Source organism: Podarcis bocagei (assembly GCF_964188305.1).
Source record: "Podarcis bocagei genome assembly, chromosome: 14".
NCBI lineage: Eukaryota > Metazoa > Chordata > Lepidosauria > Squamata > Lacertidae > Podarcis > Podarcis bocagei.
This window is the reverse complement of record NC_138139.1, coordinates 11,889,287-11,916,757: the sequence shown is the minus strand read 5'-3', so window position 1 is coordinate 11,916,757 and position 27,471 is coordinate 11,889,287. Positions and strand designations below refer to the sequence as shown.

Genomic DNA, 27,471 nt, shown 5'->3' with positions numbered 1-27,471 from the left:
TGTGTGATGACCTCTGTTGAGAGAGAGACAAGGGAAACATGTCCCTGTTAATTCTCCTCGACCTCTCAGAGGCTTTCAATGCAATCAACCATGGTGTCCTTCTGAAGCGGCTCTCTGAACAAAGCGGTGACATCGCTTTGCGGTGGTTCCAGTCCTACTTAGACGGTGGTTCCCAGAGGGTGTTGCTTGGGGAATGCTTTTCAGCCCTGTCAGACCTTCAAAGTGGGGTTCCACAGGGCTGAATCCTATCCCCCATGTTGCTTAGCATCTACATGAAAGCGATGGGTGGGGTTTTCCGGAGGTTCGGAGTACGTTGTCAGCAGTATGCTGATGACACTCAGCTCTATTTCTTCTTTACGTCTGCAGTGGAAGTGCTGGACCAGTGTCTTCCCTCCGTAATGGACTGGATGAGAGCCAACAGACTGAAACTCAATCCAGATAGAGGCAGTTAGTGGGTGGTTCCCTAGACCAGATGGGTGGGAGGTTGCTTCCATTTGATGGGGCTACAGTTCCTCTGAAGGAGCCAGTTCGTAGCTTGGGGGTCCTCGTGGATCCTTTGCTGTCGCGCGAGGCTCAGGTGGCTTCAGTGCCCCGGAGTGCCTTCCATTAGCTTTGGCTGGTGACCCAGCTATGCCCCTATCTGGACAGGGGTAGCCTAACTACTGTTGTCTATGCTCTGATCATCTCAAGGCTAGATTACTGCAATGTGTTATACGTAGGGCTGCCTCTGAAGACGGTTTGGAAACATCAGCTAGTACAGAATTCAGCGGCCCGGTTGCTCACCAGAGCAAGACAGTTTGAGCATATTACACTGATCCTGGTCCGACTGCACTGGCTACCAATTAGTTTCCGGGCCCAGTTCAAAGTGCTGGTTTTGACCTATAAGGCCTTAAATGGCTCAGAACCACCATACCTTAAGAACCACCTCTTTCCATGTGAACCTACCCTGGACCCTGAGATCATCTTCTGAGACCCTTCTTCATGTGTCACCTCCTCAAGAGGTCCGGACGGTGGCAACACAGGAACTGGGCCTTCTCTGCAATGGCTCCCTGTCTGTGGAATACTCTCCCTGGGGAAGTTTACCTGGCGCCTTCATTATACACTGTCAGGGAACTGACATCGGAGCGAGAGGCGAAGGGGAGGTTCCCAGATGATGCTGGCGAAGGACCCAGCAGCAGGGGGAGAAACAGCTCAGTAGAGGGGGAAGCCAATCAGCGCAACACCAGGGATAAAGGGGGGCAGACGGGGGAATTGGAGAGAGGGCTCCAGGACTCTTCACTGGACATCAGTGAGGAGAGCCCAGGTCCTCCGCTACCCACGCCTTCCCTGCGCAGAAGACTCCCGCGCAGTGAGAGGAGGAGGAGACTGGGTGTCAAACAACTTTTATGTTGGAAGAGGTTCAAGAAACGCCCACTGACAGATTCTGCCAGTGACTGAGGCAGCCACGATGAGAAGGGGCTGTGCAGTCAGAAAGGTTTAACAAGGCAAATTAACCGAGAAAGGCACCAGTTTATGCACGAGTAACTCATACCTATTACATACACCTTTAGGCGCCAAGCAAAATTCCTTTTTAACTAGGCCTTTGGTTGATTTGATTGGCATCCTATGCCCTTTTAAAATGGGTTTTTTCGGGGGAGGGGGTTATTAGGTTGGTGTTTACATTTTGATTATATATTTTGTGGTTTTATATTTTGCTTTCCCCCCCATGAACCGCCCTGAGACCTCCGGGGATAGGGCAATATTATTATTATTATTATTATTATTATTATTATTATTATTATTATTATTATACGTCATGTCCGGTTTGACCCTTAAGTGTTTATTTAGTCTGGAGCAGCACATGTTGTTGAATCGTTTTACTCTTCCTTCATCAAAATAAAATAAAGTAATGGTTTTCCTAACGGCTTGTTATTCGTTTGCCACCACACAGCAGGTTTCTCTGAGAGCAGGTTTTTACTCTGCTCTCCGCTCGCCCACGTCTTTACTATACTCAGTACAATACGCGGGTTTCTGGGAATGTTTGATTGTTATGCTGTCAGTCACTGCTTGAAGGCAAAAACAGAAAAAAGGGACAAATAGATCCTTGAGAGCTGGTTTCTGTAGTAATAGCCAGAACCACCGTGGCAGAGTCACTAGGAGGGAGGGGTTCAGGGACACAGGTTTGGAGAGCTAAAGTGGATTCAAGCGTTATGTCATCAAATCTGAGCAATAAAACTTTTTGTGGTTTGGAAAGTGGCACGGAAAATGCACCCAAAATTGTTGGGATGAATGAAACGTTAATGGGAATTCTGTAAGCACTCTTCAAACGAGTTGGGGTGAATGATACTTGTCCAGGGCCAGATTTAGGATTGATGAGGCCCTCAACCAATGAAGGCAATGGGGCTCTTTATATGTCCAGCTGTCCTTTTTCAACAGCAAATTGTCACTGTTTTTTGTGTTGAATATATGCTATATGCGGGACTTGACATCTTTCCGCAGGGCCTGCAAGACAGAGCTGTTCCGCCTGGCCTTTGGTTTGGACTCAGTCTGACCCTTATGTTTCCCTCCCCTTATGGTTTTGATCTATGGGCTACTATTAAAATGAAGCTGCATTTTAAATTGCATTTTAACCTGTATTTTAAATTGGTTGTTGTTGTTGTTGTTGTTGTTGTTGTTTAACTGTAATTTTAATAGTGCTAGCCGCCCTGAGCCCGGCTCTGGCTAGCGAGGGCGGGGTATAAATAAAATTTATAATTATTATTATTATTAAGTAATTTATGGACCTAATAGGTATCTAAAGCCATTTGCACATAACAAATAGGAGCCTACACAACACAAAACACTGTTGCTGTATGTAGGTTTTATTTCTTTTTATTTTATTTGTTTTTTATCTTATATTTTGGAACTGTACATCCAGGATTTTTTCCCTTTAATTTTTTTGGGGGCCCCCAAGAGAGTGGGGCTCTAAGCTATAGCTTGTTTAGCTTATACGTAAATCCGGCACTGTGCTTGTCGTCCAACTGCCCTGTAAGCAGGTCAGAAATGAATGCTCAGGGGAGACCGGATATAATCTAACTTCCACGGAAACTTTTGTGCAAGCAAATCCAGAGGAATGCTCAATATGTAGGAGCCCATAGGCTGAGAGACTGAGAGCAGCATTTCTCTGTCAGATGCTGGAGGCTTTTAGCCTGCGAGGTCATAGGTGGATTAGCCTAAGTGCCTCCCGAGTGACTTGAGGATACAAGACCCGCACGTGCAGGCTTCTCATGGGCATAGCTCCTTTTGTGCATCTTAAGTCTTCTTTGGTGTCAGGCTGAAGTACAGTGGTACCTCAGGTTACAGAAGCTTCAGGTTACAGACTCTGCTAACCCAGAAATAGTGCTTCAGGTTAAGAACTTTGCTTCAGGATGAGAACAGAAATTGTGCTCTGGCAGCGTGGCGGCAGCAGGAGGTCTCAATTAGCTAAAGTGGTACCTCAGGTTAAAAACAATTTCAGGTTAAGCACGGAGCTCCGGATCGAATTAAGTACCGTATTTTTTGCTCTATAAGACTCACTTTTTCCCTCCTAAAAAGTAAGGGGAAATGTGTGTGAGTCTTAAGGAGCGAATGCAGGCTACGCAGCTATCCCAGAAGCCAGAACAGCAAGAGGGATTGCTGCTTTCACTGCGCAGAGATCCCTCTTGCTGTTCTGGCTTCTGAGATTCAGAATATTTTTTTTCTTGTTTTCCTCCTCCAAAAACTAGGTGCGTCTTGTGGTCTGGTGCGTCTTACAGAGCGAAAAGCACGGTACTTAACCCGAGGTACCACTGTATTCAGCCGTGCCAGATTTCGTAAGGTTTTGGGTGTGGCAAAAATGCCCCCTCCCCCAGAAAATTGCATGCACTCTGTGGAGAACGTGGATAAGGGAGGTCCTTTTCTCCTACAGTCATACCTTGGTTTTCAAAAAGCTTAGTTCTCGAACATTTTGGCTCCCGAATGCCTGAAACCCAGAAGTGACTGTTCTGGTTTGCGAACTATTTTTGGAAGCCGAACATCCAACGCGGCTTCTGTGGCCTCCAATTGAGTGCAGGAAGCTCCTGCAGCCAATCAGAAGCCGCACCTTGGTTTCCGAATATTTTCGGAAGTTGAACGGACTTCCGGAACAGATTCCGTTTGAGAACCAAGGTATGATTGTACTCTCCTAATAGGAGAACTAGGGGCGTACCAACGAAGCTGGATATTGGAAGATTTGGGACAGATAACAGAAAGGACTTCTTCACACATTGCATGGAATTCACTCCCACAAAAACTAGTGATGGCTCCCAACTCAGATGGCTTTAAAAGAGTTTTAGGCAAATTCATGGGGGTTAGTGCTATCCAGTGGCGTAGCGTGGGGGGTGCAGGGGGGGCCGGCCGCACCGGGCGCAACATCTGGAGGTTAGGGTTAGGGGGCGCAAATCCACGGGTTAGGGGGCGCAAATTACTTGCCTTGCTCCGGGTGCTGACAACCCACGCTACGCCACTGGTGCTATCAACGGCTACTACCTGCGGTGGCTATGCTGCGCTGTCAGAATGCCTCTGAATACCAGTTGTTGAGAATTCCTGTTGCTTCACGTCATGTTTGTGAGCTTCCAGGAGTCATCAGGTTGGCTACTGTGTGAATAGGATGCTAGACTAGATGGGCTGGATCCAGGGGGCTTTTCTGACCCATTAATGCCCAGAATGGACAAATTTTAAGGACCTCTGGTTTTTGGATGGCCTCCAAAAGGACTTTTCTTCTTTTCCTGCAACGAAAAGCCTTGCCACCGCTTCATGATGGCTAAGCCGCATTGCGTTCCTGGCACAGGATGCCCCTGGGAACAGGGCAGTATCCTGACCCAGCATTGTTTTCAAGGGCATCCATTAGGAAAATGTGACTATCCGTATTGTGGCTCTTTAGCAGCATCCAAGGCACAAGCGCTCTCTCTCGCTCTCTCATTTCTTTTCAACAACAACAAATCGCCCTTTCCCCTAAGAACTCCATGGCAACCAAAACTCCAAAACAAATGGCAGGACAAACCTAGCTGAGCCCACCTGCGATTTGACTCTTCCTGCCCTAGAATTGACTCCCAGCGCTGAAAGTTACTCCTGACCATGACATGCCTTTCTTATGTAAGCGCATGAAAGATGCGGCACCCACCTCTCGCTTAATTTCCTCTTCTCTTCCCGTTCCTTCCCAGCCACCCACACTTTTACATCATGTCTCTCAGACTAGAAGCCATTATCTGAAATTGTGCACGGCCTTGAGTGCTTTGGCAGAAAGGCAGCACGGATTGCAGTTTGTTCATTTACACAGGAGTCCAAAGCAAGGAGATAGATCTGTCAGTGCAAAAATCCACAGCATCCAAGGAGCTACAAGTGCCGCAGAACTTGCACCCAAGTCCAGCAATTCTGCCGCACCACACAATCCACACGCACGGCTCCCGGCAGGCCCACCGGCCCCGCCCACCTCAGGGCAGCCAATCAGGGACCAAGCACACAGCATATGCTCCAGGACGACAGCTGGAACAAATAGGCGTGGTGCCAGCAACACCCAACCACACAGATATTGAAACCCTCATCCCCATCATGTGTTACTCTGTGGCCCAGAGCAAGGAGTGTGAGTTGGCCCACCCTTGGAAGCCGTGATGCCTCTGCAGGGTCATCCGCCAAGGTGGCAGCATGTGAAACACAAGTGGTGTAGTGTGGGTTGCTGGAGCCCGGGGCAGGCAAGCCGCCGATGCCACCTAAACACCCCTGCACCTGAGCCAAGTGGGGCCAAGCTGCACTGCCTGTGGGCAGGGGGGAGCCGGCTGGCCGACGTGGCCCTTGGCAGGCAAATCTCCCTGACGCCCAGGGAGAGGAGCATGGGACAGGCTACGCTGGGGTTGCTCCTCACCTGTGTCCCTCTGTCCGACCCTCTCACCTTTTGCCAGGGAAGGGTGAGGATACTCATGGAAACCGGCACGTGCGTGGGGGCACCTGGTTGTGCCCCATCAGAAGTTGTGCCCTGGGCCACAGCCCCCATGCTCCCCCCCCACTATGCCACTACAAAACACCACTGCCACAGCAGCAAATGCAAGGGCGGCAGTTAGTCTCCCAGCTAGATGCCTTGGCAGGTAGCTTCACCAACTGGAGTCAGTGTGGTGTAGTGGTTAAGAGCGATAGACTCGTAATCTGGGGAACCGGGTTCGTGTCTCCGCTCCTCCACATGCAGCTGCTGGGTGACCTTGGGCTAGTCACACTTCTTTGAAGTCTCTCAGCCCCACTTACCTCATAGAGTGTTGTGGGGGAGGAAGGGAAAGGAGAATGTTAGCCGCTTTGAGACTCCTTCGGGTAGTGATAAAGCGGAATATCAAATCCAAACTCTTCTTCTGATGGAGTGGCTTGGAGACTGTGACCTCAAAAGCTCACCTTGGCTTGTGGAATTTGCTTGCCTGAGCCTAAGGAAGCTGTTGCCCCATATCAAACCTCTGGAAAGGCACCCACCGCTTAAACTGTGTCACCACATCCCCAACACTTTCGCAGGAGTGCCAGCTTCAAGGCGGCGTCTGTCTCCTGCCAGAAACACCTGGGCTCCTTCTTCTCCTAGCTCACCTGTGTCACCTGCAATATTCCTTGCCAGCAGCTATGGGGGGGTGTATGACTTTGTACGGGAGGCTGCATTCCAGCCATGCAAAAGACGGCTTTTTACACACACACCTCCTCATTCTTCTAGGCAACCAAGAGACATTATTTCTGTCCCAGAACAGTTTGTGGAGCAGGATCAGTGAGGGGTTCTGACCTGGCGGGAATGGGCTGAGGAGAGTGCCAGGGAACAGATAGGGAATCCTGAACCCTCCAACATTTCTCCAATGAAAATAGAGACATGCTCTTTAATAATAATAATTCTATTATTTATACCCCACCCATCTGACTGGGTTGCCCAGCCACTCTGGGCAGGTTCCAACATATATAAAAACATAATAAAACATTAAACGTTTTTTTTAAAAAACTTCCCTATACAAGGCTGCCTTCTGAAGTCTTCCAAAGGACGTATAATAATAATATTATAATAATTTATTATTTATACCCTGCCCATCTGGCTAGGCTTCCCCAGTCACTCTGGGCGGCTTCCAACAAAATATTAAAATACAGTAATGCATCAAACATTAAAAGCTTCCCTAAACAGGGCTGCCTTCAGATGTCTTCTAAAAGTCTGGTAGTTGTTGTTCTCTTTGACATCTGGTGGGAGGGCGTTCCACAGGGCGGGTGCCGCTACCAAGAAGGCCCTCTGCCTGGTTCCCTGTGACTTGGCTTCTTGCAGCGAGGGAACCGCCAGAAGGCCCTCGGTGCTGGACCTCAGTGTCCGGGCAGAACAATGGGGGATAGTTACTTATCTCCTTGGCTTGGGGTTCACATAACTCCATACCCTCTAACAGATCTCCAATGAAGATAGAGACGTCCTAAGGAAAAGCAGGACATTCCAGGATCAAATCAGAAACCGGGACGGCTTCTGTAAACCTCGGACTGTTCCTGGAAAACAGGGACATTTGGAGAGTCTTCTACCCATACAGCTACTTTTCCTAGTGGAAGGATGCCTGTAAGCACCCTTTTAAAAGCAAGCACTTACTGTGTAGCTTGGCTCTCCCTAATGCAGTTTTTGCACGTGGGGGTTCTTGATTGCAACCCAGGAAAATGACAGCAAATTATTTCAAGGGTGGAGAGCCAGGCCTGACCCCATCCAGCTCTGCTTTCAACTGGCATGTGTCTCTTGTTTTAAAATTGCCTCTTGCCTCTGCCAAAGCGTGGCCAAGAGATGCTTAGGCAGCCGTTGCATATATCATGATACGCTTTGCGTATTTGCTAACCCGGGAACACCCACGCTGTCCCGGCAAAGTGTGAAGCGTGGTATCTGAAAAGAGCTTACTGTGTGTGTGTGTGTTTGTGTGTGTTTGTGTGCACGCACACATGCACAAGAGAGGGAGGAGAAGCCTTATGTTACGGCGCTTCTCCTGCCCTTACGAAACCCGGTGCTCAAATTACAAAATTGCTGTGTAAGTCAGGGAGAGCTTGCATGTAATTAGCGTTTCAGCTGCATCGCATCTCAGAGCTGGAATGGCTTCATCCTGGCCCCGCGCCCTGCCACTCACCGCCGCCACCCCTTATACACACACACACACCCTGGTTTGGGAGAACTTCAGCCAAAGTCAATGGGCATGAAGCCTGTGACAGCCTGACAGCTGGAAGCCCAGACAGAGTCTGCACACAGCAGCAGAGTTGTCTCAACCCATTATCTGCCTTGTCCTGGGATTCTGTCCATTGTCAGCCTCAGCCTTCCGAGCAATTTTTGTCTCTTTCCTTCTGGCACGAAAAACGGTGATGATGATGGCGGTGATTAAATTACATGATGGATCATCTCATCTTGATCAGAGGCGGCGGGGGGGGGGGGAGGGAAGAAAAACGTTGCCAGTAAACACAGTATCGGATTTATACGTTATTTATTATAATAACTAAGGCTCTAAAGCCACGGCATAATTTATTTGTTTTGTCCAGTGCTTTTTATTATCTAATTTGCAATGCCTAAGAAATCATTTTTCTTTAAACCGTTTAACATGCTTTATGACCAGCATTCTCATCGTCCCTTTTTTTTTTTTAAGGGGGGGGGTAATTGAAACCAGTTTCGAATTATGTCTTTCTCTTACGCAGAACGGACACTTGCAGCTTTTCTTTACCGAATTTCCCTCCCCATGTGTAAGAATTTCCTTTCCTGGGATGGCGTGTCCCTCTAGAGAGCTATGTTTAAGTTATTGGGATAAATTTAAAAAGTGCTTAGTTAAATTCCACTCCACTTTGGCATCTTGTTTGCCAGCTGAAAAGGGTTTTTTTTGGGGGGGGGGATGACAATCCAGTTGGTAGAGCATTCCACTCTTCAACGCAGTGTTGTGGATTCGAGTCCCACGTTTTGGCCAAAGATTCCTTCATTGCAGGGGGTTGGACTGGATGACCAGAATCACTCTACAATTCTGTGATTCTGTGAATCCAGCAATTCTAGAAGAGGGGTGGCAAATCCCTGTCCTTCCAACACCAATCCTAGTTGAAAACTGGCTGTGCTGGCTGGTGGGAGCTGGTTTCAGGAGCTGGTGTTCAGGAACATTGGCAGAGCCAGTGGTTTATCACCCTCTTCTGTATGAACCATAGAATCATAGAATTATAGAGCTGGAAGTGTGATAAGCCTGGGTGGGCTTGAACCATCAACCTTCTGGTTAGCAGCCAGACACATTGACCAGACACTCGCTCTTTTACAGGTGCCACAGAATAGGTAAAGGGACCCCTGACCATTAGGTCCAGTCGTGACCGACTCTGGGGTTGCGGCGCTCATCTTGCTTTATTGGCCGAGGGAGCCAGTGTACAGCTTCCGGGTCATGTGGCCAGCATGACTAAGCTGCTTCTGGCGAACCAGAGCAGCGCATGGAAACGCCGTTTACCTTCCCGCCGGAACGGTACCTATTTATCTACTTGCACTTTGACGTGCTTTCAAACTGCTAGGTGGGCAGGAGCAGGGACTGAGCAATGGGAGCTCACCGCATTGAGGGGATTCGAACCGCCGACCTTCTGATTGGCAAGTCCTAGGCTCTGTGGTTTAACCCACAGCGCCACCCGCCCATCCTGTTTTTTTTTGTATGTTATTCTTCTCCCCAACCTATCTATTTTTTGATAAACCTGGGTGGGCTTGAACCACCAACCTTCTGGTTAGCAACCAGACGCACTGACCGGATCACTTCAGTCACCCTTTTACAGGTACCACAGAATACCCATCCTGTATTTTTGTATGTTATTCTCCCCAACTTATCTATATTTTTTTTCTACACCTTCCCCCTCCCAACACACATATATGCACATTACATGGCTGGAGAACAGCCCTGTAAAATTCAGAGAAGTGCAACTTGGAAAGGCTGAGTTCAAGTTTGTGTCCTCTTCTTGGAAAGTGCAAATTAGGTTGGTTCACCTTCAAAAATACAATTTGACCTTTGCCCCCATCCCCCATCCCTGCATATCAGTGGCCCCAGCAATGTTTGTGATTGTTCTCCCAGACATTTCTGGAGAAATGTGTTGCTCAGTCCACAGTAAGCTGTTTTGAAGATCCTACCCCCTACAGAGTATTTTCCTCACCAGAGTTTCTTTTGTACAGTGAGAAATATAGAGGGTGATGTGTGTATTTGTATGTTTGCATTTAACGTATCAGCCTCTGAAGACGGTTCGGAAACTTCAGCTGCTGCAGAATTCAGTAGCCAGGTTGCTCACGGGAGCAAGATGGTTTGAGCACATTACACCGATCCTGGTCCGACTGCACTGGCTACCAATTAGCTTCTGGGCCCAATTCAAAGCACTGGTTTAGACCTATAAATCCTGAAATGGCTCAGGACAGCAATACCTCAAGGATTGCCTCTTTCCATATGAAAGAGACCTTCTTCTGAGACCTTTCTTCGTGTGCCTCCTCTTTGAGAGGTCCGGAGGGTGGCAACATGAGAACGGGGCCTTCTCTGCAGTGGCTCCCCCTCTGTGGAATGCTCTCCCCAGGGAAGTTCACCTGGCGCCTTCATTACACACCTTTAGGCGCCAGGCAAAAACGTTCTTTAACGAAACCTTTCGTTGATCCGATTTACATCCTATGCCCTTTTAAAATGTGTTTTTTTTGTGTGTGAGGGGTGTGTGCTGTTGGGTTATTGTTTTTATTTTTATTAGATATTTTGTGGTTTTCTATCTTGATTTTATTCTGTGAACTGCCCTGAGACCCCTGGGTATAGGGCAGTATATAAATTCAAATAATAATAATAATAATAATAATAATAATAATAATAATAATAATAAATTTTGATACTAGAGCATTTAATCAGGACTGCAGCCTACAGAGGAGGGGGGGTAAATGCTCTCCCTCTAAACCTTGTCACACAAACTGTGTTGCCGTTCCAAATCTCTCCGAAGTCAGTTGTTAGTCCTGGGAGGGAAACGACATTAGAAGAGTCTAGACCAGGGGCCAGCAAACTTTTTCAACAGGGGGCCGGTCCACTGTCCCTCAGACCTTGTGGGGGGCTGGACTATATTTTGAAGGGAGGGAAATGAACGAATTCCTATGCCCCACAAATAACCCAGAGATGCATTTTAAATAAAAGGACACATTCTATTCATGTAAAAGCACGCTGATTCCTGGACCGTCCGCGGGCCGGATTTAGAAGGCGATTGGGCCGGATCCGGCCCGCGGGCCTTAGTTTGCCTACCCATGGTCTAGACTCTAGACCAAGTCAAAGGCTCATCAGCCAGCATCTATTCTCGCAGGATGCAACCCAGCCTATGGGAAGCCTGCAAGCAGGAAACCAGTGCAACAGTATTCCCCCCACATGGGATACTTGCCCTTTCTCTCAACAAACAAAAAAGCCTCAAATTTGTAACCTTTCTTCAAAAGGGAGCCACTCCAAGCTTTATGGGAGGTTTATGGTTGTTTGTTCATGTTTCATGGTGGCAATTTAACAAAGGGGGGGTGCCTCCGCATGTTTGCATTTTGATCACTCTCTTATTTATTTTTCTACACTTACTTTGTGTTAACATTCAGCCACTTGAGTCAGCAAAGCAGTTAGGAGGGAGGGGAAGCCTGGCTGAAAGGAATTGACTTAGCGCCGCACAACAATTCCAAAGTGTTTTGTAAAATATGTGGGCAGCATATTGAGGGGAAAGTTTCATAAGCCCCCGCAGGCTGTTCTCCAGCAAATAGATTCTGCCGAGCAGTTGAATAACCGCAGAAGACCCTTTTGCTCTCGGAGGTTCATAATCCTCACATTCCATTTTAAAGAAACAAATGCATTCCTGGGGGTAGTTTGCCTCTCTGTGCAGTGTTACCATTAAGGGCTCCTCCAGCTGACATGAACATTCATCCAGATTTGCTTGTACAACGCTTACAGGGCAATTGGACCACATCCGGTCTTTCCTGAACATTCATTCCGATCAGTTTAGAGGCAAATTATATGACAAGGAGCATCCATCCTGATTTGCCCTCAGGTCGTACCATTAATCATTCATTTGGCCCAACGCTTTTTAGTGGATTTCCCCATCACTTTCCTAACTGCAAACGTCCCATTTTGTTCTATAAAAGTGGATTTGTTGTACAAGGGTGACAGAGTGCTTTCATCTGCTATTTTACGTTCGTACTTTATTGTGGAAATTCTATGTTCCTCCTCCTTCTGACTTTTGATCTTTTCTCCTTTTTGCCTGTCCATTCACAGTCTTTTCTTCCACTGTGATCCTAGTTTAAGATTTCTTTCCCGCCTTGTCCCACATTTTCTCCATATGTCCACATATCTCTTAAAAGGTAAAGGGACCCCTGACCATTAGGTCCAGTCACGGACGACTCTGGGGTTGTGGCGCTCATCTCGCTTTGTTGGCCGAGGGAGCCGGCGTACAGCTTCCGGGTCATGTGGCCAGCATGACTAAGCTGCTTCTGGCGAACCAGAGCGGCGCACGGAAACGCCGTTTACCTTCCCGCCGGAGCGGTACCTATTGATCTACTTGCACTTTGACGTGCTTTCGAACTGCTAGGTGGGCAGGAGCAGGGACTGAACAACGGGAGCTCACCCCATCACAGGGATTCGAACCGCCGACCTTCTGATTTGCAAGTCCTAGGCTCTGTGGTTTAACCCACAGTGCCACCCGCGTCCCCCACATATCTCTTAAAGGTCTGCAATTCCTGAAGACTACAGGTGCAGGGAACCTCAGACCCAGGGCCCAAAGGTGGCCCCCAAGACACTGTCTGGCCCTGGAATTCTCCCCAGCCACAGCCTTCACTGACCCTTCATTGTCCCCCAAGTGCTTTTGCCTGGATGAAATGTGTATTTGAACTCTGAGAATGCTTCTTTCCTTGTGGCCCTCAGGCTGAAACATATTCCCTATCCCTGTTTTACCATGTAAGATTCATATTCCTAGATTTCCCCATCTTTTCCCTTCTAGTTAGGACTCAGCTTCCTTAATCTGTTTATGGGGGCCCAAAATGTGTTGTTTTTTGTGTGCGTTTCCTTTCAGAGAACTAGTTCTGCTCACTCACTTAAATGTGATTGAAACAAAACTGTAAATTAAATAGTTAAATAAGTACTTGGTACGTATAAGCTAATATACTGTAGGAGCATAAAATTAATCATCACACCACCATCTGCAAGTAAGGAAATTCATCGGCCATCTGACAGTGAAAATTCATTAGCACATTAGAGAATAAAGATTCATTAGCAAGAGCAGTGGAGAGAAGGGAAAGAAGGAGGAAAGGGGGGACGACAAAAAAATGTTTATTTTATTATTTACATGGTTCTCTCCACCCCCCACCCCACCCCCCCGCGGATGACGCGGGTGGTGCTGTGGGTTAAACCACAGAGCCTAGGACTTGCCGATCAGAAGGTCGGCGGTTCGAATCCCCACGATGGGGTGAGCTTCAGTTGTTCGGTCCCTGCTCCTACCAACCTAGCAGTTCGAAAGCACATCAGAGTGCAAGTAGATAAATAGGTACCACTCTGGCGGGAAGGTAAATGGCGTTTCCGTGCGCTGCTCTGGTTCACCAGAAGTGGCTTGGTCATGCTGGCCACATGACCCGGAAGCTGTACTCCCTCGGCCAGTAAAGCGAGATGAGCGCCGCAACCCCAGAGTCGGCCACGACTGGACCTAATGGTCAGGGGTCCCTTTACCTTTACCTCCCCCCCTCCTCATTTTGATTCTCGCAACTAGCCCGTGAGGTAGGCTGGGCTTTGAGGCAATGACTGGTGTGCTTTGTAGCTGAGTGGGGATTTGAACCCTGATCCCAGTCCAAAACCCTCAACACTATACCACACCAGCTGTTATTGTTATATTAGTCCAAATAGTCGTATTGTTAGGAAATATCCAGTTAATTCTGTTACCACCTATAATACTGCAAATTTCAGGTCTCTCCTTTAACCAGTATGAACCCTTATAATCTTGTTCGTTTTGGTGGCGCCTGTAACAAAAAAAGAAAGAACAGAAGATTATCTTCTTGAAGAGAAAGTTATAAATAGATGTCAGCGACACAATTCTTCTATTCCTTCTCCCTGTTTGTACTCAGTAGGGCAAGAGGTGATCATCCACAGACCAGATTTTGCCCAGTCACTGATCACAGGCGGTACCCAATTAAGTTGTACTCGAAGTAGACGCACTGAAGTTAATGGGGCTAAGTGAGTCATGCCCATGCATTTCATTGGGTCTACTCTGAGCAAAAGTTGTTTATTCATTTAACAGATGTGTAAGCTGCTGCACAGTTTGGGGCAACGGTGCTGTGGGTTAAACCACAGAGCCTAGGACTTGCCGATCAGAAGGTCAGCGGTTCGAATCCCCACGATGGGGTGAGCTCCCGTTGCTCGGTCCCTGCTCCTGCCAACCTAGCAGTTCAAAAGCACGAAGTGCAAGTAGATAAATAGGTACTGCTCCAGCAGGAAGGTAAACGGCATTTCCGCACGCTGCTCTGGTTCACCGGAAGTGGCTTAGTCATGCTGGCCACATGACCCGGAAGCTGTACGCCGGCTCCCTCGGCCAATAAAGCGAGATGAGCGCAGCAACCCCAGTCGGCCACGACTGGACCTAATGGACCTTTATGAGATAAAAAAAAAAAAGAAGGCAATCTCTTTAAAAAGAGCAGAACCATTTCTAAAGATGTACTGCTAATATATCATAAATGGAGGGGTCACACTGAGGGGGGTGCCAATGTGGTACTCCCCCCAGGGGTGAGTGCACTAGCCACAACCCCCTGGCACTGTAGGCATTTGATACTAGAGAAACCCCTTTGAGAAGGACATTGCAGGATTAAAAGCTAGGTTACCTTAATCACTGTTGACATCTTTTCGCAAACTGTGCTGAAGACAATTTAGATGAGTTCTGAGACCGTGAATCGTGCCGCGTCGGATGGGGAGTGGCGAAAGGAACAAGAAGGAATTCCTGTTTCCCCTTTGAACAATGCAGCTAAAGAGGAATGAGTAATGTTTTTCCAGCCCTCTCATTTGCTTCTGATTCAGGCTGTTTAGCTCTTTGGCACTAACTGCAACTCTGGCATAAAAATAGAAGCCGTAATTCAAAACTTCAACAATTCCCCCCCTTTTTTTAAAAAAAAGAAGAAGAAGTGCTCATTTGTCTATTGTAAAGAGATATATTTTTTCATTCGGCAGTAAGTGTCCCAGAAACAGATATTAAACAATTTGCTCATGGTTGTTTAATAACACGTAGCATTTATAGATCCTCTTTTCTTCTTTTACTCTTTGAAGCGCTTTATGTACATCATTGCAATTGTCCTTTCCAATTCCCTGGGAACTGGTTCCCTGGGGATATGGACTGGGTGCTTAACAGCTCAGGGAATTGTAGCTCCAAGAGGGAAATAGGGGTCTCCTAATGACTCTCAGCTCCCTGAGCAAATTATAGCTCCCAGAATGCTTTGCAGGGAGCCATCATTGTTTAAAGTGTTGTGTTAATGTTTTAGATATAGGTGCAGATGTGGGCCTTGATAGCACTTGGCACCTGCAGTTTTTATATGTGTTAGCAATATGGGGGGCGGTTGCTGCCCTCTTCCTTGGCAGCCCCTCTTTATTCCAACACATACACATGCAGAAGTGAATCTGTGGTGGTACTGGTATTGCAGAAGCTATGGGGAATGTTCACTGCCTTTTGAATTAACTTATGCACTATTACCTTCTAAAGAAGGTAAAGGCAGTAAGACTGTTGAGCGCAAAGTCGAGAGTAGTGGTTCTCAGGGAGTGGCCTGCCACACTGGTGTGGCAGGAGAGGATGGCAAGTGTGGCAGGAAGATTCAAGGACAATCAAAAAAACATTTAAACCAGGGGTAGGCAACCTAAGGCCCGAGGGCCGGATGCAGCCCAATCGCCTTCTCAATCCAGCCCGCGGATGGTCCAGGAATCAGCATGTCTTTACATGAGTAGAATGTGTCCTTTTATCTCTGGGTTATTTGTGGGGCATATGTGTTAAGTTAAAAAAAAAGTAGAGACATCACCTTGCCAACAAAGGTCCGTATAGTTCAAGCTCTGCTTTTCCCAGTAGTGATGTATGGAAGTGAGAGCTGGACCATAAAGAAGGCTGATCGCCGAAGAATTGATGCTTTTGAATTATGGTGCTGGAGGAGACTCTTGAGAGTCCCATGGACTGCATCCATTCTGAAGGAAATCAGCCCTGAGTGCTCACTGGATCCTGAAGCTGAGGCTCCAATACTTTGGCCACCTCATGAGAAGAGAAGACTCCCTGGAAAAGACCCTGATGGGAAAGATTGAGGGCACAAGGAGAAGGGGAAGACAGAGATGGCTGGATAGTGTTTTCGAAGCTACTAGCATGAGATTGACCAAACTGCGGGAGGCAGTGGAAGACAGGAGTGCCTGGCGTGCGCTGGTCTATGGGGTCACGAAGAGTCAGACACGACTAAACGACTAAACAACAACAACAACATGTGTTAAGTTGTGGGTGAACATATCAGACGACACAGCGATTCTTCAAACAGCTCTTGTTTATTCACAGACCCAGAACAGAACTGGGCTGAAGAGTTCAGCCAACCTGCTTATATAGAGCTCAACTACAAAGCAACAGTAACAACCTTCTGTAACTGTCCAATCACTGAACGTCACTTTCAATTCCTTATTTGCATATGTGGACCTGAGTGAAAACTACCTACAGTATCCCCCTGCTGGCCCAGGGTGAGAACTTCAGTACATAACAATAGGAATTTGTTCATTATTATTTTTTCAAAATATAGTCCGGCCCACCACATGGTCTGAGGGACGGTGGACTGGCCCACGGCTTGAAAAGGTTGCTGACCCCTGATTTAAACATTTCAGTATAATATAGTACAGTACAGTACAGTACAGTACAGTACAGTACAGTACAGTATAGTATAGTATAGTACTGTGTGATATAGTATAGTATAGTATAGTATAGTATAGTATAGTATAGTATAGTATAGTATAGTATAGTATAGTATAGTATAGTATAGTATAGTATAGTATAGTATAGTATAGCATAGCATAGTATAGTATAGTATAGTATAGTATAGTATAGTATAGGGCTGTGTGATATATCGATGCATCGTCCAAAATCGGTTTGAAGTCCGTATTGTGATATCAGTTTCATAATTTTTTGACCTGGCAATATATCGCCAATCATGATGTGTGTGTTTGTGTGCTATGCAAAAATCGCAATGTGAGGGGGAAACAATGAAGCCAGCCCATGCTTCTACAGAACTCCATCCTTCTTTCAGACATTGTGATATATCAGTTTGTCATGATGTTTAGCTGGTGATATGTCGGGATGCTGAAAACCAAATATTGCCCAGCCCTAGTATTGTATTGTATAATATGTGGCGCTGTGGTCTAAACCACTGAGCCTTTTGGGCTTGCCGATCAGAAGGTCGGCGGTTCAAATCTGTGCTATGGGGTGAGCTCCTGTTGCTTTATCCCAGCTCCTGCCAACCTAGCAGTTCGAAAGCACACCAGTGCAAGTAGATAAATAGGTACCGCTGCGGCAGGAAGTTTCCGTGTGCTCTGGTTTCCGTCACAGTGTTCCGTTGCGCCAGAAGCGGTTCAGTCCTGTTGGCCACATGACCCGGAAAGCTGTCTGTGGACACACACTGGCTCCCTCAGCCTGAAAGCGAGATGTGTGCCGCAACCCCATAGTCATCTTTAACTGGACTTAACCATCAAGGGGTCCTTTACCTGTATCTCATATATATATATATATATATGCTTTCGTAGATTTTCACGGGTACAGGAATGCAATATATATATATATATGCAGAATATGGATAGATATCTTTTCAAAATGAAAACAAGACTATGGCTTCTTTACGTTGATGAGGAGATGAGAGTTCATTTGTCTCAAATTAGACCGAATATAACTTTTCGTTGAGTTTGTACACATACTTAAGGTACATCTATAAGAGGCTCATTTATAATTATTATAAAGTAGGCAACCTCGGCCCTCCAGATGTTTTGGGACTACAGTTCCCATCATCCCTGACCACTGGTCCTGTTAGCTAGGGATCATGGGAGTTGCAGTCCCAAAACATCTGGAGGGCTGAGGTTGCCTATGCCTGTCTTAGAGATTCCCTAACTGCACAACTGTTAACTTATTCATCTGACTTAATTAGTCAACTAAACCTTGCAGGCTTAATAATAACTATTTGTGGATTTCACCCCAAAGAAAGCTCCACCAGATGGATTCAGGACTTTTGCAAGGGAAGGGAGGTTTAAATCCCCCCTCCACCCCAACCCATGCCTATTCTGATCCCATTAATTATCAGCCCCTTCCACCTTTGAGCTGATAGAATTTGCATTTTAAAAATACAGCTCTCTGCGCATTTGATGCAGATACACATTCAAAGTCAGGTGCACTTTCGTCCTGACGTCAGAGACGGTTGTGCGGGAAGAGCTTTTGACGGAGCACACCCAGTCAACACATTTCTTCCCTGCGTAGGTGGACTGAAATAATTTAGATCGAAAGTGGGAAGGGGGAATGATGGCAGCAAAGAAAAAGGCTACAGATTGGGCGTGTGGTGCAGTGGGGAGAGGCAATGTATGAAAAAAGCATTTCATCTTCTTCCTTTATTCTGAGCTGTTAAGCCTTAGACTGAGTCAGATCTCTGGTCCATCTAGTTTGGTGCTGTTGCCACCAACTTGGCAGATCAGCAAAGGTGACTGTAAATTCTGGGTTCTCTCTGTTTCTCATTTTTCCAGTTTCCAGTTCAGTTTTCCACATTTCCACAGCAGTGTGGATTCAAAAAGAAAAAGAAAAAAACAGTCTTCATGAAAATCCACCAGCATTTTAGTATGAATTTCTTCTACTGTGTACACGTTTGAATGCAATTGGGCCTTTATCACGTGAACATTTCAGAAGACCAATTTGCAGTGCTATGCATTCTGCCAGGCATCAAAGGCGGGTCTGATCCATTGACACCTTCCGAAGCAGATACCCATTTTTGCAAAGCAATTCCCTCTTATTTAATGTTTGTTTTTTGCTTGTTGTTGCATGCATTGATCTGCACACTTTACCCCACAATGTGCCTCTTTGTACACATTACTTGACTAGAGAACTGAATTGCTAAATTCGAGGAACCACAGATTTTGCAGGATGCCTGTGTTTCTGTTATCACTCTGTTTCTGAAACTGTGACTTTGGTAAGGTAAAGTAAAGGAACCCCTGACCATTAGGTCCAGTCGTGGACGACTCTGGGGTTGCAGCGCTCATCTCACTTTACTGGCCGAGGGAGCCAGCGTACAGCTTCCGGGTCATGTGGCCAGCATGACTAAGCCGCTTTTGGCAAACCAGAGCAGCGCACGGAAACACCATTTACCTTCCTGCTGGAGTGGTACCTATTTATCTACTTGCACTTTGACGTGCTTTTGAACTGCTAGGTGGCCAGGAGCAGGGACCAAGCAACGGGAGCTCACCCCGTCACGGGGATTCGAACCTCTGACCTTCTGATCTGCAAGCCCTAGGCTTTGGTAGGTCTGGCTTTAAATGCAGTGAATCTGCTTTCTCTCCTCCCCTGTGGTCAAAGTGTCCCTTCAGGATTTCTAACAGGGGACAGCAGGGGTTGAACCTGTGAGTTCTGCATGCCAAGCAGTTGCTCTGCCACTGAACTGGGATCATTTCATGTGTTACTGTTCCCACAATGCACGTTTACCTGGGGAAAGTGAATTGGTGTATTCCTAGTCAGAGAATAAAATACAGCCAGAATGATTCGCCCGAGGGAATCTCTGTAGTTTGATTTGTGCGCATGAGAGTGTGGGCAGAGAAGCATCGAGAGCAAGAAGATGGGGTGTTTGGTTTGATTGCCAAGTGTGTGGGGGAAGCCTGATACTCTGTTTGCCAGGGGGGTGGAATTGAATCTACTTCAAATGCTTCTCATTTTATGACTGTCATTATTAGCGTTCGTCAATATCTTTCCAGAAGGTCATTTGAAAGAGCCATTAAGTAAGTTCGAGTGGGTCTGTTAATATTTTTCCTGCTTTCCTGCTTTTTTGTTTTTTAATGCAGCCTGCTCTGTAGGGAAAGGAACAATCGGCAATTGCACGGCGTTTTTGCAAACGTATCCTTTTGAAAAAGCTTCTTCTGCAAATGAGGGTGACTATTGTCATTATAATTATCTATTAAAGTTGTATATTGCTTTTCATCCAAAGCTCTTGGGGTGGTTCGCAGCATAAAATACAAAATAAAACCACAAAGTGCATAATACAAAGAAGAACGAACCAATAACCCCCCCCCCACTCCCACAAACACATTTAAAAGGACTACTTTTTTTTCTTTCTTTTTCGGAAAAAAGAAAAGAACGGAGCCAAAAGGCCAAAGAGGTTCAGAGAGCAGCAAGTCCCACTGTTCAAAACATGAAACCAGAATCCATCTCATCTGGTGACTTTTTCAGATGAGGCTATTGAATGCGCAGAACTGCACAAGGCAGGAAGGGAATCATGGATGGTAGCCAACTCACATGTCCCAACAGTCTAAGAATTTCCATGGAACGTCCCTCCCAGCTCTCCTGCCTGTATGTGCCTTTCCTCCTTGCCAATTCTGCTCCAGGGGTTTTTTGGGGGTCCCCCTAGAAAATCTCACAGGGGTTGGCTAGGAGAGAGGGAGAAGGCCCTTTGCAGAAGCTGGAAATGGGGTGTTACACTTGGGGCTACTTTGCATATAACCCTGTGCCTTTCTGCCTTGTCCATTGGCTGCAGCTGGCATGGTCAGGTGACAGAGCATCTGTGTTGCATGCAGAAGGTCTCACAATCTCCAGGTGTCAGGATGCTGTCAGTGGCTCCTGGCTGGTTGCCCAGGAAAGTATAAAGACAAGGAAGGGTTTCCTACCGTACTTTTTTATTTCAGGCTTTATAGAGAGAGGCTATAGAATGCAGCCTGTTGGATAATGGCGGTGTCCCGAGTGAATCTCCACACATACACCCGTCTCTTCCACTTCCTCATTCCTCATCATCATCTCCTCTTCGGGTGCTGCTACGTGCCCTCTGTCTTTGAGCTCTTTGCTCTCCTACTTTTAAGGCTCGCCGGGTTCTGGGAGATGGAGAGTCTGGAATGCTTTCTAGTGACAACGTGTCAACCAGCTGCTGATTTGGTTCTCCCATTATTTCCCAACTTTCCCCCTCATCTGCCTCTGAGCTGCAACCTCCCACAAGCCCCTGTTGTAAATCTATGCTGTCTTCCTCTTCCTCCTCCCTGGAAGGGTCAGGATGGAGAGGAGGTCTCCACCACTCCTCCTTCTCCTCTGCCCAGTCCCAGATACCAAGTAGGCTTGGGAATATCACCTGTTCTCATGGTGGGAGGAAACAGCTAGAATACCCCCTGGGAAGAAGGCTAAGAGCCCTGCGAGTGGTGGTGGGACAAAAGGTAAAAGGTAAAGGATCCCGGATGGTTAAGTCCAATCAATGGGGATGCGGCACATATCTCGCATTCAAGCCAAGGGAGCCGGTGTTTGTCCACAGACAGCTTTCCGGGTCATGTGGCCAGCAGGACTAAACCGCTTCTGGCTCAATGGAACACCGTGACGGAAACCAGAGCACATAGAAACGCCATTTACCTTCCTGCCACAGCCGTACCTATTTATCTAGTCATACCTCAGGATGAATACACTTCAGGTTAAGCATTTTCGGGTTGCGCTCTGCAGCGACCCAGAAGTAATGGAACGCGTTGCTTCTGGGTTTCGCCGTTCACGCATGCGCAGGCGCTCAAAATGACATCACCCGCATGCGCAGAAGCGGCGAAACGCGACCCACGCACGCGCAGTTGCACAGTCGCATCTTACATTCACTTCAGGATGCAAACGGGGCTTTGGAACGGATCCCGTTCGCATCCAGAGGTACCACTGTACTTGCACTTTGACATGCTTCCGAACTGCTAGGTTGGCAGGAGCAGGGACCGAGCAACGGGAGCTCACCGCGCCGCGGGGATTCGAACCGCCGACCTTCTGATCGGCAAGCCCAAGAGGCTCTGTGGTCAGAGAGAGACTAGGAAGAGGATGCCTCAGAAGCTGAAAGGGCAACAGGGGGCTAGTCCAACATACGCAAGCTGTAATTGCATGGACATTTCACCCAGTTTATGTTTCAGAATTGCACGGGGGAAGTCAAGCTACAGCTGTGCCTTCCCCTTGTGCCGCATTCTTTTCCAGAGCCTTAAGGACAACAACTTTCCACTTTCTCATGGCCTGTAGAAAGCTGTCTCATATCAGGTTGGCTCACTGCTCCATCTGGCTTAGTATCATCTATGCTGGTTGCAGGAAACCCTTGCGGCCGCCACCAAACTAAACTACAAGTCCCATCATCCCCAGCCATTGGCCATGCTGACTGGGGCTATTGGGAGTTGTAGTTCAGCCATATCAGAAGGGCCAAAGGTCCTCCACCCCTGTTCTATGCTGATTGGTATTGACACTCTAGTGTTTCAGAAGGGAATCTTTCCCAATTCTACTAAAGGGGATAGAATTTGGGTGCTTATGCATGCCCAACATGTGTTCTGAAAGCTGTCCCAAGAGGTTACTTATCTGCTTCTAATATTTCTTGCAAACTCTTCCTTTTTGGGCCATAGCCAACGAAAACGACTTTGGGCGGCTTCGTTGCACAGCGCCTAAAAGCTATTTGACATTATAATCAGATGCAGAATGGAATAGTCATTGATTTTCTTTAAGATTCTCCTGCTTTTACATCGTTAAGCGGAGGAAGGAAAACAGACCTGACGGGGAATCAAAACCGTAACGTGGAAATCTATTAATACCCTTTCAATAAAAGCCGCGTCCTGCTTCTTGCTCTCTTCAGTCTCTGACCTCAAACCCTCAGCAGTTGTTAGCAAACTGGCTGCGAGTGAGAGAGACAGAATGATTTTGCTCGTCCAAGATGGCTTCCTCGTTGTCTCCTGTGACACTAGGACAGGAGTGGGCCTGTCTGGGCCTCTCTGTGTGGCCATGGAGACTCTACCTGGGCCACCCTGATCGACACGCTCCTAGAGTGTTCGGTCTGGGAGGAATGTATTCTTGGATCGGGACCATGCCTCTTCGTTGCCTAGATAGAAAAGAAAAATGTATGGAACCCTCTGAATTTTGGGTGGTTGAAATGTAATCTAGGATAAGAGAGACATGCATTTATCCCCCTCACTTTAAGCCTCCTTAATCGTACATGCCTAAGTTTGTGGTATGTGCATCAATCATTCCAGCAAATGCTGGCCTTAAAGGTGACCCACCAACATTTCTTCAATGAAAATAGGTATGTCTAATAATAATAATAATAATAATAATAATAATAATAATAATAATAATAGTAATAATAATAATAATAATAATAATAATAATAATATCCTGTCCACTCTGGGCTGCTTCCAACATATATAAAAACAAAATAAAACATTTTAAAAAATAAAAATTTAAAAGAAACCTTCCCTATAAAAGGCTGCTTTCTGACATCTTCCAAAGAATGTACAGTGATACCTCGGTGTAATGTGTATGGGTTGCTCGTGCGTAAGTTGCCGCCTCTCCAGGCTTTGGTGCCTTGCTAAACCTTTCAGTCTGGGCAGCCCTTCACTTTGTGGCTGCCTCAGTCGCTAGCAGAATCGGTCAGTGGGCGTTTCTTAAATCTTTTCCAACATAAAAGTTGTTTGACACCCAGTCTCCTCCTACTCTCTCTGCGCGGAAGTCTTCTGCGCAGGGTGGGCGTGGGTAGCGGAGGACCCGTGCTCTCCCCGCTGGTGTCCGGTGAAGAGTCCTGGAGCCCTCTCGCCGATTCCCCCATCAGCCCCTCTATATCCCTGGTGTTACGCTGATTTGCTTCCCCATCTGCGGAGCTGCCTCTCCCTGCTGGGTCCTTCTCCAGCATCATTCGGGAGCCTTCCCTCCGCCTCTACCTCCGATGTCAGTTCCCTGACACTCGGGTTAAGAACTTAATTTGTTCTGGAGGTCCGTTCTTAACCTGAAACTGTTCTTAACCTGAGGTACCACTTTAGCTAATGGGGCCTCCCGCTGCCGTCGCGCCACCACCGTGCGATTTCTGTTCTCATCCTGCAGCAAAGTTCTTAACCCCCCGGGGTACTATTTCTGGGCTAGCAGAGTCTGTAACCTGAAGCTTCTGTAACATGAGGTACCACTGTACAGTCATACCTTGGTTTTTGAACAGCTTAGTTCTTGAACGTTTTGGCTCCCAAATACCGCAAACCCGGAAGTGACTGTTCCGGTTTGTGAACTACTTTTGGAAGCCAAACATCCGATGGGGCTTCCACATCTTCTGATTGGCTGCAGGAGCTTCCTACAGCCAATCAGAAGCCGTGTTTTGGTTTCTGAACATTTTGGAGGTTGAACGGATTTCTGGAACGGATTCTGTTTGCCTTCAAAGGTCCAACTGTATAGCTACTTATACCTTGGCTTGGGGGTCACATAACTCCATACCCTCCAACATTTCCCCAGTGAAAATAGGGATGTCCAAAGGAAAAGCAGGACATTCTTTGATCAAATCAGAAACCGGGATGGTTTCTGTAAATCCAGGACTGTCCCTGGAAAATAGGAACACTTGGAAGGTCTGCACTGTTATTTATTTATTTTTTACTTTTATTTTGGCTACCTTGGCCATGAGTCCAAAACCCTGGCTTCAAATCTAGAGGGACCCAATGCAGAGATTCTTGTATATTTCAATAGCCTTGCAGGAGATAATATCTCAGCCTTCCCAGCTGCACCCATTAAAATTCTGTCTTCAGCATAAATACTTTAAAATGTGCAGGAGCTTTTGATTGCATCTGTTTACCCTCATTTTCTGCTTTGGCTTCTCTGCCTGGTCATCCTGTAGGGAAAGACCACCACTTCTCTGAAACAGATGCTGCTTCTTAAACACAAGCAAACAGCCCACCATGCAGGAAATCCAGATTCACCCCATCGCTGGGTTGGGGAAGCTGGTCCTGTTGGATTTCTGCCTGGTAGGCAGCTGCTACAAGCAAAGAGCCTCTGTCGGCCAAAAAGGTGGCTATAGTGTAGGGAAATGGGCTGGCAGCTTGCCTTCAAGAACAATCTAAGTCTTATTCCAACGCACATGCCCAGTCACTAAGAAAACCCGAAACCTGATCTATCTTGGGGGGTCTAGGGAGCAATTTAGCAACTGCCTGTGCCTTTGTAGGAAAGGCTGCTTCTCTCTTTAGAACCGCAGGTCAGGATTTTTTGTTTTCTCTTGGCATTTGGGTAGTCTCGAAATACTGCAAGAGAGATGGAGGTGAAATAGACCCACTGGCTTCGAGAAGATGGAAACAGATTTTTGGTCATCGTTATGCAGCGGCCGAGCCGAGGCCCTATTCTGCCCTCCGCTTCCCCTGCCAAATCTTCTGAATGGCGGGGCAAGTTCATGAATGAACCAATGAATAACCATTTCTTTTTTTTCAAAGCCACTTCCCCATACAACGTTTTCAAAGCTCCCACCCCATTTCGCTCCCCCTCCCCACAGCTTTCTCTGCTTTGGCTAGCTGGCAGGCCGGAGCGCTCGCAGTTCTGGGCGTCTCTCGCCTCCCTCCCCGTCAACGTTTATTTGTGTCCTACCTCTGAATTGCAAGAAGCTAATCGGAAAGCGTTTGTGGAGCAATGATTCACAGGAGGAAGGGTGCTGAGCCAAGCCCTGTTTCTCGCTAGCCTGCTTCTATCATGGGAAATCAGAGGTGGTGGAGAACTAGATTTGACCTGCCTCTCCCCCCACCCACCCAACTGTTGTTGTCGTTAATATTTCATTTATAAAAAGATAGTGACAAAATAAGAAAAAAAGGGGGGGAAAGGGAGTGAGGATGGGGGGGAAATAAAATAAAATGCCGGTGTTTGTGTTCTTATTATCCTAATCTTCTTCTTCTCACTCATAGCCGAGTAAGATTGTCTTCCATAAACACGGTTTTAAACGTGAATCCGTAAGTGACTGTGGAGGCCAATTCTGGATCCACACATCCTTCCACAGTGAGGACATAGGTTTCCGGGCGGGAGTTGATCAAGGTGAGGGTTTGCCAAATGTGCCTTTGTCTTAGCACATTTCTCCCTTGCGTGCTGAGTTCGAGTGTCTTCAAAGCCCACGACACCTTTGGTAAAGGATGTTCTCCAATTGGAGCACTCGCAGGCCAGTGTTTCCCAGTTGTCGGTGTTTATACTACATTTTTTGAGATTTGCCTTGAGAGAGTCTTTAAACCTCTTTTGTTGACCACCACCATTACGCTTTCCATTTTAAAGTTTGGAATAGAGTAGTTGCTTTGGAAGACGATAATCAGGCATCTGAACAACAAGACCAGTCCAACAAATTTGATGTTGAAGAATCATCACTTCAACACTGGGGATCTTTGCTTCTTCCAGTACACTGGCATTAGTTTGCCTGTCTTCCCAGGTATTATCCTAATACACAAGTTTGGCAAGTGGATAGGGTCACCCACCTGTCAATCACCTGACATCACAATGGCGTCAGGTGACACATTTAATTAGGGAACTCCCTCCCATCTTGTTCTCACAATGGCCAGCCAGATGCCTTTGAGAAACCTGCAAACAGGACCCGACACAAGAGCACTTTCTCCCCTCCTCTGGTTTCCAGCATTGAGAAGCCTTGCTGCCTCTGAATGTGGAGGTAGAGCATAGCCATTCTGATAAAGAAAAGGTAAAGGGACCCCTGACCATTAGGTCCAGTCGTGGCCGACTCTCATCTCGCTTTACTGGCTGAGGGAGCCAGTGAACAGCTCATGTGGTCATGTGGCCAGCATGACTAAGCCGCTTCTGGCGAACCAGAGCAGCGCACGGAAATGCTGTTTACCTTCCCGCCAGAGTGGTACCTATTTATCTACTTGCACTTTGACGTACTTTCGAACTGCTAGGTGGGCAGGAGCAGGGACAGAACAATGGGAGCTGACCCTGTCACGGGGATTCGAACCGCCAACCTTCTGATCGGCAAGTCCTAGGCTCTGTGGTTTAACCCACAGCGCCACCCACGTCCCTTGCCATTCTGATAGTCTTGTCCTAAATGATTCTGTCTAAACACCTTTCAAATCCATCCGAGTTGGTGGCCATCACTACAGTTTCTGGGGGGAATCCCAGAGTTCCATCATGAACCCTGTCAAGAAAAGCTGACTGTTGTCTGTACTGTATTACTAGCTCGGCCTGGCTGGGGGCACAGGGCGGGGGGGGGGGGGCGGGGAGAGAGCAGCACAACCCTCCCCCACACCCACTAAACACACACACACAGTGGCAGTGGCGCTTGTCAATCACAACGGCACTGGGGAGGGGCTAAACTAAATTTGAGGGCGCTGGGTGGATCTTAGCATCCTGACACCGCATATGCTAAAGATGGACCTGTGAGTGGGTGGAAGCAGGGGGGGAGACACATAATAAAATTTACTGGGGCAGGATCTCCTGCTGCCCCTCCCCACCCTGTAAATGAGGATCTGCAGAGACCTCAGTCCCTTTTCTATCTCGCCTCCTTTTGAGTAGGCCTTCCTGATTCCGTTC

The 27,471-nt window shown here is 47.3% G+C and overlaps 1 protein-coding gene and 1 long non-coding RNA gene across 4 annotated transcripts in view; one reads left to right on the top strand and one right to left on the bottom strand.

Annotated features, from left to right (window-relative positions):
* TNFAIP8L3 (TNF alpha induced protein 8 like 3) overlaps nt 1-27,471 on the top strand; it is a 62,458-nt gene that overhangs the window by 9,837 nt on the left and 25,150 nt on the right. The window contains exon 1 of one of the 3 annotated variants that reach the window (XM_081170091.1): nt 25,821-26,596. The exons of 1 other annotated variant lie outside the window; for it this stretch is intronic. The gene's annotated coding sequence lies outside the window, so the exon portion shown is untranslated. Of the gene's footprint in view, nt 1-25,820; nt 26,627-27,471 lie in introns of those variants that run through there. One more of the 3 variants, XM_081170092.1, reaches the window with a different exon arrangement.
* LOC308573301 overlaps nt 1-27,471 on the bottom strand; it is a 77,217-nt gene that overhangs the window by 39,701 nt on the left and 10,045 nt on the right. The window lies entirely within an intron of this gene.